We start from the raw sequence: 13,101 nt of genomic DNA, 5'->3' as shown, positions 1-13,101 counted from the left end.
TGCGGTGAAGACCTCAGCAGACAGCAGTTGTGTCTTTCTGAAGGAGCATGCGTCCCTCTCATGATACACAGAGCAATGGGGACTGTGGTGTGCAGGGACCGGAGGGGAAAGCAAAGGTTGGAGACAGGAGTCCCAGACAGGGCGAGGGGGGCATCCATCTGGGTAGCCAAAAGGAAAGAAGATGGATATGGATAGAAGCATCCATGAAATCCATGCCTGTTGGGTGCTGGAGGAGGGGTCTGGGTTTTCTTTGAGCACCCCAACTACCAGGGCAGGCCTCTGGGAAGGTCTTGGGTGGAGGACTCAGGCCAAGCACTATCACAAGGCTTTTTGGATTGCCCTGAGACAGGAGCTTGCTAGCAAAATATCTCAAAGAGCAGCAAGGGGAGGGGTGGAAGAGGTCCGTGGGCTGCTGAGAGTTGCAGGGAAAAGGGGGAAGAGTGGAAAGTGAAAAGAAAAGAATGAAAGCGGAGGCGTAGGAAGAGTAGACGAGAGTGATAGCTTCTGGGGGTGCTGAGGAGATCCAGCCATGGCTGCAGGTGAAGGGGAGTGACAGTCCAGCTGGGGGCTTGCTAGGAAATTGGGGACATCTGCAGAGAGCACCCCAAGGTATGCGTGTGCCTGGCTGTGCTGGGCTCCCGGTGCGGCCAGGGTTGAGGCGTCTGCGGTCACGGCACCCCGCTCCCGCGGCGGCCGTCAGGCTCCCAGAGGCTCCCAGTCGGACCAGTCCGCCGCCAGCTGGAGCGCCCCGTTTTGCCCAGTGCCGCTAGATGTCAGGCTGGGCCCGCGCCTCGGCCGCGCGCCCACGCGCAGCCAGAACTAATGTCCGCCGTGCAGGGCCCTCTCCTCCCGGGGACCCGTGGCCTGTTTGCATATCAAGCAAAAGGGGCCAGGGGACTCGGGATAATGATATTGGATGTAGAAACGGAGCCCTTCCAGCCACGCTCTGCGCTCTCCTCCCGGTTGATGTATGAGGTTATTACGGAGTGGGGAGGCAGGTTAAGTGATGCTTGTCAAACCGCAGCGCTACGACCCGCCGCCGCCGCTGGAGCTGCCGGCGGGATGCGGGGCAGGGGTAGCTCCAGCCCCACGGGCTCTCCGGTCAGGCAACGGACGGGCACAGGGAGGCCGCGGGTGAGATGGGACCACGGGCGAGTTGGGGGCTGGAGGGAGCCTTCCTCCTCCTCTTCCTCCTCAAAGGCTGCCAGAAGCCTGTGGTTCAACCCACCACCCTGGCCTCACCTCCCTGCCCTTTCTGCTCCTTCCCCGCGGAGGACGGCGCGTCTCCCCGTCCTGCCGTGTGCTCCCCAGCCTCCCTCTGCCTCCCTCCCCGCCTTGGTCCTTTCCTCTGTGGTTAAATTCAGCGACGGCGTGGGGTGTCGGGGGGCTCAGTGCGGTTGCGCGGAGTGGATTAAGAAGGGTAAAGCAAGTTCCCAAACTTAGAGATGTGGCTCAGAAGAACTCAGCTGAGTAAAGCCCAGGCAGTGGGAATGTGGGGACGTTTTCGCACGCGTCCTTTCTCGTTACCCCACCACCATCTCCAGTTTTTAGGCCAAGAGCTGACTTGAGCATGGCCTGGCCGTTGGTTTTTTTTTTTTGTCTTTTTGGAAGGAAGCTCATTGCCAGCTGCCTTTTTTTGAAGGAATGACTTTTTATAGGTAGGGGTGACACAGCGGCCACCACCCTGCCAGGCCTGGGCGCCTTTGCCCACCTTGTGCCTCTACTGAGGCTTAGCACGTCCATGAAGGATGGGAGAAAGTCAGAGGCTCGCCGCAGGTAGGAAGCGCCCGCTGGCCTGTCTGGTTTGCCCTTACAGTAACGTTTCCTTTGCATGTCCTTCCACTACATCGCTTGATCTACCCACCGCTAAAATGCAATTATCACAACTCTCTCCCTTTTCTTTTTTTTTTCCTTCCTTTTCCCTTCTCCGAATGGCTCTTGCCCTCTGGCGAATTTTGCGTTGTGCCCCAAATGTCGGCAACCGATGCGAATAACAATAAAATATGCTATTTTATTATTATTATTATTATTATTTTAGATTACTTTTTCCATCGGGGGCTCCCTTGCCGCGGCTGCACGCGGAACAGAGTGCATATGCATATGAGCCACGGAGCGAGCCAGCCGAGTGGGAGCAGGCAATCCAACGCAGGCTGCTGCTGCCGGTGCTTGACAGCTAATTTCCATTTCCCAGTATCAGGGGGTCTGCTCCTGTAATTGGCATGCAGATTGTGTCTGATGGGCCTGTTATACACAAGAAAAGAATCTGCTAGTTAGAATAAGCCAACCCAAGGCTGATGGATGGGGCAGAAGGAGGTCATTGCGAGAGAGAATATACGGACAACCCGCGCGCACGCACCCGCGCATATGGAATTTCACATTTCGCACCCTCCCCCTCCACCCCTACTTTCTTTATCCACAAACTCTAATCTATCTTATTGCATTGAGACGAATCCTGCTCCATTTCTCTCTCCTTTTTCCCTTTAAGGGAAAATGTGATGGAACCCATTCCCGGATTTAATAAGAAGATGGCGGGGCATCGCAGGAATTAAAGCGGTGCCATGCTTCGTTAGCAGCTGGGGATCCTACGGAGCTGCCCCCAGATGTTAATTACAGGTTGGGAATTAATTGGTATAAGGCGCCCCTCTCCTCCATCATCCGTAATCCGTCGGGCGGATGAGGAGGTCTCGAAGCAGAAATCGCGACGTTGGCATCCGTCTCTCCTCCTCGGTCTGCTGGCCAGCCCTGGCCACAGGTTGGGGGGAAAGACGGAGAAGTGGAGTTTTCCCTCCGCAGTGGTTGTGTCGCTGGGGCTGGGCGAAGTGTTCCCGTCCCTGCCTGCTCTGGGCTGTGCGCCTCCCTGCAAGTGGGGCAAAACAGTCTCCGGAAAAGCCGAGACACTGCTGTTGTCTGGGCCAGCTGACTGGCACCGATGGCTTTCCGGGGTGTGAGCTGCTGGCTGGGCCTAGCCACCCTTTGAGGGCTGAAATCTTAGAGCCAGGCTCATTTCCACCTCCTCAGCCGATTTAACCCTCTCTAAAGATCAGCTGCTGTTCGTTCCCCACTTGCTTTCTGTGTGCTTTTTCTCCAAACTTCTTCTCCCACTGCTTGGTAAAGTGGGTCCGGATGGGAAGAAATGGCAGGCAGCTGTCATGCAGGAGGTGACACTGCTCAGGACCATCACCCTCGAGGCTGGCCATCCCCAGACTGTTCCCAGCACTGAGCCCCTGGGATACCCTGCATGTGGGCTGAGGGATGATGGTGCTGGACGTGATGCTGGTGACCTCCCTTTCTTTTTGCTCTCCGACCTCCCCTTGAGCTTGGTGGGGTCTTGTCCCCGGGTCTTCTTCTCCAGCTGAACCAGAGAGGCACTTCGTTGGCTGGGATGACTGCAGAGGGGCAAGGGCTGCCACCTCACCAGAAGTGGATCCATGGTCATTGAGACCACCCCGTCCCTTCCTGGCTGAGGCAGCCCTCAGCTCTGGGTGCAGACCTGCACTGGAGCAAGAGTGTATTTCTGACCCTGCAGCACGTCTCTGCCACTGAACTCCCTCATTCTCAAGGGAAACTGGTCTCCAGCCACTTTTCTTCCCTCCTCCCTCCCTCTTCTCGCCAATAATTCTACGATTCTATGATAAAATGTAAAAACTGTTAACTAGATGGTGTGTGTGGGGGGGTGCATTATGCCAGAGGACAGAAATGATACGGTTGGAAATGAAGACTATTCCTCTGAATGCTGTCAATTTGTTCCTTTTCTGATATGGCTGGTGGCAGCCCAGTGTGGGGCACAGTTATCTCTGCGACAGAGCACCACACCTTCGGGTTTCTGCCTGGGCTCGATGTGATTGCTGCACAGCCCCAGTGGGACATCTGCGCTTGCGTTTGCCCAAATGTCTCAAATTGCTCCTGGGCCTTAACGGAGCAAGTGTGCCAGCACGGCGGCCACAGCGGGGGTTTTGGTCTGCGACGGGTGGAGAGAGGCCTGGGGGGCCCTGCAGGTCACCCTCACCTGGCCACGCAGCGGAGGATCCACCAGCCCCAGAAGACAGGGAGTCCTGAGTGCCCACGTTCCCACTCAGCTGGACCCTGCTTCCTTCAGTCCCTGCTCTCCAACAGTGCCCCTGGGTCTTTGCTATCCCTTGCCAACCTGGCTCTTGTTTCTGCTCCTCCTCCTCGGGCATAAGCTGTGTAGAGAGCTCTGCCAGAGCTCCCACCTCAGCCTCGCACACAGCTGCTTTCCCTCTATTGATTGAAAATATTGGAAAATAAAATTGGCTTCAGTGCAGCCAAGCGGTGCATTTGTCTTTTTTCAGGGTGACTTGCAGTCATGGTAAGATCAGTCCACGCTCCCATGCTTCCTCCTCTTCTGAGATTTTGAGCAGTGATGCTCCTAGCTTGCAGCAGAAATCCCCCCTGCCGCTTGCTGCATGCGTGGCCTGAGCTTTCTGTTTAGGAGCCTCATCCTTTCCCTGGGACACCTGTCCTCAGGTTTATGTGGCTCTTCTCTCTGTGTTGCTGGTGCTCTTCAGCTTTGAGTCTCCTCCACCTGCAGCCATGGTTGGGTCTCCTGCACTCAGTTGTCTGGAAAATCCATGATCTTGTCAAAGAAGTCTATCAACGTTGCATGCTCTGCTCCAGGTGCACCAAGGGTGCCATGTCTGGTGGCAGCAGACACCATCAGCAGGTTCAAGAGGAGGTTAGACATATCCATTCACAACAGGTCCATAAAATGAGACAAGGCAAAGATGTACTAAAGCTCCTCTTCCAGTGACTGTGGATGTTGTGGGCAGGAAAAGGATGGACTGCAGAGATCTGCCACCTGAGAAATCACAGCTCCCATTTCCACCTTGCTGGATCCTTGGAGCCACCTCAGTTCCTACATTTCCACTGCCTCCTTGCTGAAAGCCAAAGCCTGGCTCTCTCTGTCCTGGTTTGAGCTTGTGGATCAAGTACGTCCCTGCTCTGGGAGCACACAGCTGTCAAGCTGTGTGTAATCATTCACGTAGAATAGCAACAGAGCCAAACTGCCTCATGTCTCACATGTGTCTGTGTACTCACGAGTACGTCCTGGATGTCCACTCCGGTATGTTCATAGAGGTGGCTCTCCCTTTCCCCATCAGATGTTCTGGCTATATTCTGTATTGGAGATTTCCATGTGTGTGTGCATGTGGCGCCATGGGTGCAACGCTGCCTCTCTGGGACCTGTAGCGGTGGCCAGGGAAATACTTCCCTGCTGCCGGGAGGCTGGGTCCATCCTGGGGCTCGCTGGAAGTGGCAAAGGGAGATGGTGAGGGAAAAGCACTGGCCAGGGGATCAGCCTTCCCTTTGGAAGTCCCCAGCAGAGGGCAATAGAAGCAAATGGAACAGACAAGACTTTGCAAGTGATGTGCAAGAGGAGCAATTTTCAAGCAGGAGTGATGGATGAGAAGAGCAATGTGCAGGAGGAGTGGTGTGCAAGTGAAGTAATGTGCCAATGAAGCAATATGTGAGCAGAGAGATGTGCAAGCGGAGTAATGTGGAAGAGGAGGGATGAGCAGAAGTAAACTGATGTACAAATGGGGTGAGGTGCAAGTAGCGCAATACGCGAGCAGAGCAACATGCAAGCAGTGATGTGCAAGCAAATTGCTGTGTAAGTGGAGCGATGTGCGAGCGGAGTGATGTGCACGGGGAGCAATGTGCAAGCAAAGCAATGTGCCAGTAGGAGGGAAGGGCAAAATAGAGTAACTCAAGGATATTTTGGGAGGAGTTAAACCAAAATGACTGTTTCATGGGTCCAAAACTAATTGCTTTGGGTCTGGAGGCAAGAGAAAGAAGTGGAGTTATTTAACCCCTACGTTTAAATTTTCTGCTTTGAATTTAGATCAGTTTTTAGGTGAAAAGTGCTGCCATGACAGGCACAGCAGAAGACTTCCATTGAATAGTTCTAGAAAGAAACACTTGGATAGTCTCCAGTGCTGATGATATTTTGGCTGGCCAATTCACCATAGTTGACCTGAGCTCAGTTCGTGGCTCTTCTGAGCCTCTGGTTTCTCAGAAAACAAGTTCTTCTATTTGCACATGGTGCCTGCAGACCTTCAGCTGTGGCCTCTGTGTTGCCCAAAGGGGTATGCTGGTATGGGTACCATGCCACTGGACAGGCAGAGCCTGGCCTGGGCGAAGGGAAAAGCCACAGCTTGTTGTTTTGGAAAGGAAAAACGCCCTTGGAGCGGTGCTGCAGGGGCTCCTCCTTTGCCCCTGCAAAGCACTGGCAGCCCCTGGCCTGTTGTGTTACTGCTCTCCACGTGCTCCTAGCTGGTTTGGTAAATACTCACATCTCACATGACCCCTACGCAGGTTTCCTGCATACGGTTTTCAATGCCTTTTTGTCCCATCCTCCTTGAAATCACACAGAAATGTTTCAGCAAGGGAAGATTCCCGTTCCAAGAGCCACGAGCCACAGATGTCCTCCTGGCCGTAGCAGAGATGTCTGCACTGACAGTGGGGGGAAGCCTTTTGCTGACAATATTCCCACCTAGGTGCAGAGCTGAGATATGGTATTTTTTTGGGGGAAAAATACAACTAATGCAAAAGGAAGGGCGAAACCAGTGTGGCAGGGAGTTTGTGAGCACTGAGGTGAAGACACTCAGCACCCTGCCAGAGTGTGGGGTGTCTAGGGCGGCTGGACACCGAGGTCATGGAGATGAGGAGGTCGTTTGGCGGAGGCCCATACCATGGTGCTGCTGCGGTTGCACACACCCTGTCACTTCCACTCATGTCCTGGGTGAAATGTTTTTGGGGAAAGGAGGGTTTACAGAGAGGCTGGGATGGGCCTTTTCCTGGAGACAGTGCTGGCTGGAGAGGGTGCACGTGGGTGCTCAGCCCCAAGGGCACGTAACAAGGGGACAGCTGCTTGAAGGAGGCAGCAGAGATGTCGAGCTGCGTGAATGAGGTCTCCTTTGGACCGTGGGCAAGATGTGGGGAAAGGCCCACCTCCAGCCCCCGTGTCGCCTGCAGCAGTCTTGCACATTGCCTTCGCTGCAGCTGCAGCCCGGTGCTCTGCAGAGCCCACCGATCGGCGTCGTCTCCTCGGTAAAACCGTCTCTGCTGACACAAGCAACGCGCAATCTCCACCATCTCAGCGTTATCTCCCCATCTGCCTTCTCTCCTGCCAACGCTTCCAGATGCTTCTTATCTCCTCTCACCTTCCCCATAAGCCAGGTGCGTTTCTCCTGCTTTCTCTCTCTGGGAAACAGCAACGACTGCCCGCTTCCGCCTCGAGCCGCTACCTGTGATCTCTCCGCTTCTTATCTGCCAACGGGGGGTTTCAAATCAACGTGTCTCAAAGTCAAACGGCTTTCTGCGCCAGGTGAGAGCGGCGGTCAGGCCTGAGGGCGGCGGCGGGAGGGTGGGCAAGGAGGGCGTGTGGGGCATCGGGAGAAAGGCGGGAAGGCGCTTGCTCCCTCTCAGGCCTTCTCCGGCGTATTCCCCAGGTAGAACACATTTCCCATTTATTCGCTAACATTATCAATTACATTTGGATTATTATTACTCATTCAAGCCAAAGTGAGTCGCAGACAGCTCTTTCCTAATGGGGAAATGTTGCAGGCGACTTATTAACGAACAATGCGTCATTAAGGGGGGAGAGCTTCAAAGGCTCCTGAAAGCATTTCAAAGGACACGACGCGAGCGGCGCCCGCCATCACGTATCTGGGGGACACGGGCAAAATTCGTGACAAGGAATATCCTGGGCCCAACGTAATTAACTAATTCTTGATCAAAGGGGTTTTAGAACTGAATGGTCAGGGAATTCAATTACGGGTTTCCTAATGAACCACCGTGTGCCAAGGCAGTGGGCTGTTCTGTCGTGGAAAAGCAGAACTGAGGAGCAGGGCTGTGATTTTTCAGGGACGTTTGGAGAGGAAGCCCCAAAAGACTCGTCCTGGACAGCTTTGGGCGCAGATGGACTGTGGAGGGCAACTCCCGAGGTGGTGCGGCGTGGTCCGTGTCCTCAGGACAACTTTCGCTTTGGGAGCTATGGCACCTTCTCCCTAATCTGCCACCTGGCCACAGCCGTGCTGTGAGGCACCAACGTGAAGATGTCCCAAAGCTGGTGGAAGGAGGTGGGAAAAGAAGTTCCTGGGTGTGTGGGAAGACAGAAGAGCTGCCCAGACATCCCAGGCAAGGACCTGGGCAAGGGAGACTTTCTCCTCTGCCACCAGAATCCCGTCCAGTTAAAAATAATGTTCTTGCTTTATGAAAAGAGCATCTTCTAGTCCTCCAGTAGTTACTCTTATAGAAAGTTGGTTTGCTCACTTTACAAAGGGAAATGTATTATGAATTTTCCCTTCATTCCCCTCCTTCTTTTTTTCCACGTTTAACAACCGATTTGTGTGTTGCATGAAAGTTACACAGCTCTTTAGATGCATTTGCTATTTTATTTTCTTTCATTCAAAAATATGTCAGTAATCTTTTTGTTAACATGAAAGATAAAGGATTAGTAATGCAAGATGCAGTTTTCTTGTAACCTTCTTGAAAGCAGACTATAGTTTCTTATCTGGCTCTAACATTCATTTTCCTGAAATGAAAAAAAAAAAAAAAGACTTCTTAAAATGAAATAAACTATATTCGATTCAGACGAGCAGTGCTAGCAAAGAAATTTATTGCAGCTGGCAGAATGGAGCAGCTGCACAGAACTCCTGTTGCAGCAGTGAGTGCCTTTTGAACCAAAACAATATACACACGCATATGTATGCGTGCATATACACACACACACACACGCACACACATGCATGCATAGTATGCATAAAAAAATGTGGTTCCAAAGAGAAAGCACTGTGACCAAATCTTGCACTGATCATTAAGTGAACAGTACAAGATGTGACTATCCAGTTAATTCCAGCAGCTTTGCAAGGCCAGGGGCTCACGTGGCGAATTGCAGACCGAGCGCCACTGCTATGCTCCAGGGTCAGCAGTGACGCTTGTCACTGGGACACCCGGGAGCAGGACCGCACTTGTGCTTCTCAGATTGGGCTGAAAATTTGCAGGACCTTGTGAGATTGAGGTTCCTCTGTGCTGGCACTGCCTCTTTCAGATGTTTGCAACACCACATCCCTTTGGGTGTGGCCTGGTAGTGCCTTTGGACTGGAGTTTCTCTGGGGGCTTTCACAGTACTGGGGGCCCTACAGCCCTGGAGACTGCAGGTGACTGCAAGGAAAAGGTGAGTGGATTTTTACGCTGAGGAGCCTTTGAAAAATATTCTTACTGGAGCAATATCTTTGAAGAGATTTTCTATGCTAGCAGTTTATGAGTCTTCCACGTTGCTGTGACAGTCACGACCACAGCCCTGAAGCATATGCAGCACTTTGGGGCATCCCTGAGCCCACTGCATGCAGGTGGTGCCCACAGCAGAGCCCCATGCTGAAACTCCAAGGTGGGAAGAGCCCTCTGCAGGGTGTTTCCAAGCCGAGCTATGGTAATGAAGTAGCACCTAGAAGTGGTTGGTTCAAAACTTCTGTAGGACCTGAATGCACTTTCTTTCTAAAACAAGGATGTAGGGAGGAAAATCTGAGCAGGAATGAAGGTGTGGAACTAGAGGGGCTGGCAGAAATGAGTTAAAGTGTGGGCCATGGACCAGCGATGCTTGGAGGAAGCCTGCACAGTACGAGCAGGTGAAGAACCAGGGTGGGGCCTGCAGCACGAAGGACCTTTGCTCCATTGCCTCTGCTGAGCCATCTCTGCCTTCCTTATTGGACTCCAACAATTTCCATCTCAGCATCTTCCACTTGCAGCTCGCAAGCAAAAGCGATTTTGCAGCATGTGTCTGCTCCCGATTACTTACTTGGGCAAATCTGTTTAGCTGGTAACGCTTCCCTCTCCAGCCTGGCTCTCCAGAGCTTCCCATCTCGTAATACCTTGCTCCAGTGTCGCTGCACACTTCCTCTCCTCCCTGAGCAGGTGCTGGTGGCAATCAATGCAGTTTTGGACTGTGCCAGCTGGTGACAGTGGGCAGGAGCCATGCACGTGAGCACCCATGTGGGCAGGAGGAGGAGAGGAGCTGGGAGAGGGTGGTGGTGTGTCATGGCCACGGGGTCTGGCGTGGGATGGTGCTGGTGACACTGCCTGTCAGGAGCAAGGTGAGAGATGGAGCAAGGATGGAGGAAAGTACCCAGGAGAAAAGAGGAGAGAGGGCAATGGGAGGAGGAGGAGATATGGAAGCAGCAGGGGACAGTGCAAGGGAGCTATCAGGGACCAGCAGGTCTTCGAGCATCACCCGTTGAAGTCAACAACTTAAATTTCCCAGTGGGGTCGATTTCTTCGCAGCTGCAGAGAGTGGAAGCAAGCACAGGGTGAGAAGGGGCCCGTTTTCATGGCACCAAATAGCTCCAGTCAACATACGAGTGCTGGAAAAAGCAGCCGGCGGATTCACGAACGCCTACAAGGACGGGCCGGCCTCGGCGGAGCGGGCTGAGACGCCCTCCAGCCTCTGCCCCGGCAAAGGCCGCGGCCGCCACGGCGCCTCTCCCACCCCAGGGGACTTCTTCCAAAAGCCTGATGGCTTCACGAGGGTTAAATAATTATATGAAATGCTGGATTTCTATGGCAATTAGCTAATGGGCCCGCAGCATGTGAAACAAGGTACTTTCCCCCCATCCGGTGGATTTGGTTAATAGCGAGTTAGCGTAATAAGGAGCTGGTTTTTCAACTTTGTTTATAACCTCATTTGCTGGGAATATGTTGTTTTGCTCTGGAGAAACTTGATATTTTCTATTACCTCCGGAAAAAAAGATTCACACCCAACACAGATTGCATTCTGCTCCATTTGTAGCACTTGACAATTAGGAAAAAAAGACTGGCATTTGCCAGGCTGAAATCTTTGCCTTTGGAGTTTAAAAGGTCTCTTGTCCTGTGCTAACAGATCTGTGGTTTTTTTTTAAAGAAAAGTATGTTTTCATATCAAAGGAGGCCCCCTTCACTGACCCTGGGTTGCCTTCCCTCGCTCTCTACCCCAACACACACGCTATTTTAATATTTCATATATTTCATAAGCTTTTATGCCTCTAAAAGAGAAGTGAATTTGTAGAGAGTTGAGCTCTCCAGAGCTGTACTTCAGAGCTGGGAAGTAATTCAGGGTGAAGCCTGTATTAATCTCAGGTGAGAGAGATATTTAAATTCAGGCTACCAGTGTGAATATAAAATGGGGATCTCTTTACAAAAATTTCAAATTGTAATATGCAAAGCTTAAAGAAAAGAAACCCCAAGGGAACAGCTTTCTTCTGGAACATTTTATTCCAACCATCATCCCTTTACCTTTATTTTTTATTTTTTTTATTTAAAAAGCTCTCCCTTTGCCATTTTATATATTTAAATTAAATCTTTCAGTTTTTAAAATGAAATTCTTCATTGCTCTGAGACGGTGGCAGCAAGGAGGGGGCAGCTTATGTGCCCGGTTCTGGGAAAAAATGGTACACGGGCCCAAATTTTAGCCGGAACAGAAGGAATAGTGACCACTGGGGAAATAAAACCCTGCGAGGTCGGCCCCTTGCCCCACGTGCATTTCGGTAGCAGGAGGAATCAGATGCCTCTGCCTGGAGTATTGGAGCAGAATAAGCCGAATACCGGGGAGAGCCCCGTGTTTGCATCTGTGGCAAAATCCTCGGGCTGCAACCAGCTCCCAGGTCAGTAGAAATGGTGACAGATGACATGCTATTATCAGCTCTGTCAATTAATTAAATTATACATTATGCTTATGAGGGTGATATACTGAGCCACTCTAGATTAAGTGTCTCAATTAAGTCTTTAATTTAGATTTAATAAGTAAGTTATTATATGTTAATAAAAGATCAATTAGCTGTTAAAAGAGCATTGATCCAGGTACAATAAGTGTGGCAGGGAGACATCAAGCCGACATTGAAGAGACCGGGAGATTGCACGAACAACACGTGTACAATTAGATTTTTAATACAGGCAAACCGGGACGGACGCGGGCGCATCTGGCTGGCACTCAACCAGGGCTTTAGGAGCACGGGGTCTTCTCGCACGATGCCCACGAAACCCTGTTTGCGGGGCTCGGCTCTGCCGGGGCAGCAAGGCAGCCGGGACGGCTTCAGGTTGGGGAAGGTTTAGGGGAAACTAGGTGAGCGCGGACCGGCTGGGAGCCTGCGGCTGGGTTTGTGGGAGGGAAGCGCTCGGCTCCAGCAGCGCCGAGATTTCAGCTGAATATGGATGACATCATTATACGGGCGAATCCTTTCAGCAACTGCGAGCCGGGTTTTAAAGTAGCGACCTACAGCATACAAATGACGGGTTTAAAGGAAATAAAAAAAAAAAAAAAGAGAGACGATTTGAATAGCATACTTTTATAGAAGAAAAGATTTCTCCCCCTCCGTTTCTAATATCTTTCTATGGGGCAGGAGCTGTGCATTCAAAAAGAAATTAAAACACTCCTCCTAAATACACTCCCGGCAGGAACAATGGCAAAGTTAAGAAGGTTACGAGACTTAGTTGTCCCAGCAACATGTCATCAAGTTGAAATGAGCAGGAAACACAGATAACGTAAGAAAGAGGAGGGGGGGAGGAGAAGAATAAAACCACAGGAGGAAAAATGCCAAGAGATTGAAAAAGAAAAGGGAAAACCCTTTTTATTTGCTGTTTCATTAGGATGAATCTGATTTTATAGTCTCTAAAAGAGGCTAAAATATAATCTCCTTTTGTGTAATGCATGTTAGGAAAATGTGTCATCAGCAATTCTTCTTTACGCTACAGCAATATTCAAAAAAATTAGCAGGGATATTCAAGTGCAGCCACAAAGAAAAACAAACAGCAGACTCACATTTCAAGCCTGAGCTGTCATTTAAGAATGTTTTCAACTTTTTCTTAACCTTTCTGATCGCCCCGTACGGTTTCTCTGCACCGCAGTGGAAGAGCTCTGAATTTCAAAAAGGGAGACAAGGCACGGGAGAAGAAGAGGTTTGAAGTGCAGCTCTGCCTGCCTAACTAGCCCAGGGCCATCTCAACACTTCCAGGACCGTGGTCTTTCTTTGCGCTTGGTGCTGCACCTGCACGCGGGGAGGGAGCACCCTTGCTTGGCGCGGTGAGTCGCCCAGCAAGGACAGAGAAGTGGAGAAT

Source organism: Rhea pennata, chromosome 9, assembly GCF_028389875.1.
Source record: "Rhea pennata isolate bPtePen1 chromosome 9, bPtePen1.pri, whole genome shotgun sequence".
Lineage (NCBI taxonomy): Eukaryota > Metazoa > Chordata > Aves > Rheiformes > Rheidae > Rhea > Rhea pennata.
Note: the sequence above shows the minus strand (reverse complement) of the source record.